The sequence below is a fragment of the Ornithorhynchus anatinus genome, chromosome 1 (genome assembly GCF_004115215.2).
Source record: "Ornithorhynchus anatinus isolate Pmale09 chromosome 1, mOrnAna1.pri.v4, whole genome shotgun sequence".
NCBI classification, from domain to species: Eukaryota; Metazoa; Chordata; class Mammalia; order Monotremata; family Ornithorhynchidae; genus Ornithorhynchus; species Ornithorhynchus anatinus.
This window is the reverse complement of record NC_041728.1, coordinates 104,456,410-104,457,194: the sequence shown is the minus strand read 5'-3', so window position 1 is coordinate 104,457,194 and position 785 is coordinate 104,456,410. Positions and strand designations below refer to the sequence as shown.

The 785-nt window shown below is 40.8% G+C and overlaps 1 non-coding gene across 1 annotated transcript; it reads left to right on the top strand.

Annotated features, from left to right (window-relative positions):
* The first annotated feature begins 263 nt into the window (after positions 1-263).
* Positions 264-368, top strand: LOC114817333. The gene has a single exon (XR_003765195.1). It is a non-coding gene; the product is annotated as a U6 spliceosomal RNA (small nuclear RNA).
* Positions 369-785: the final 417 nt, after the last annotated feature.

Genomic DNA, 785 nt, shown 5'->3' with positions numbered 1-785 from the left:
ATTTTCAAGAAGCAGGTTTCTCATGAAGACTAGAACATATGTATAACCCATTAGTCCTCTACTGACTCTTTAATTAATCAGAATTGTCTGTAAACAGTGGAACTTATAACTTCAATTACACAACTGTTTGGGTCAGAAAGTTTCCAAAATCCACTGGTGAAGGACTTCCACTTTTCACTCCCCAATTATCAAAAAACATGAACGGTTATAGACTTAATTAGATTAAACTCCAGTTTAGCTCAACTGAATTTCATGGTAAATATTGCTGTTTTGGCAGCCCATATTCTGAAATTAGAACAATACAGAGATGATTAGCACAGTCCCTGAGTAGGGATGACACACAAATTCGTAAAGCATTCCACATCTTTCTCCATCCAAAATACATCTACACTGATCCAAGCAAATATCCGGCCTTTACTGCATCAGCCTCCTCACTGATTTCCCTGACTACTGTCTCTTCCCACTCCAGTCCCTACTTCTCTCTGCTTCCCAGACCATCTTTCTAAAAAAAATTCATTCCACATCTCCCCCTCTTCAGAACCTCCAGTGACTGCCCAACCACCTCCTCATCAATGGAAACTCCTTTTCATTGGCTTCAAAGCATTCAAATCAGTTCTCCCCCTCCTGCTGCCCCTTACTGATTTCTTACTACAACCCATTCTGTACACTTTGGTTCTCTGATGCCAACTTACTCCCTGTATCTCAATTTCATCCATTTTTTCACTGACCTCTACCTACATCCTCTTTCTGGCCTATAACTCTCTCCTCCTCCATATGGCAGACCA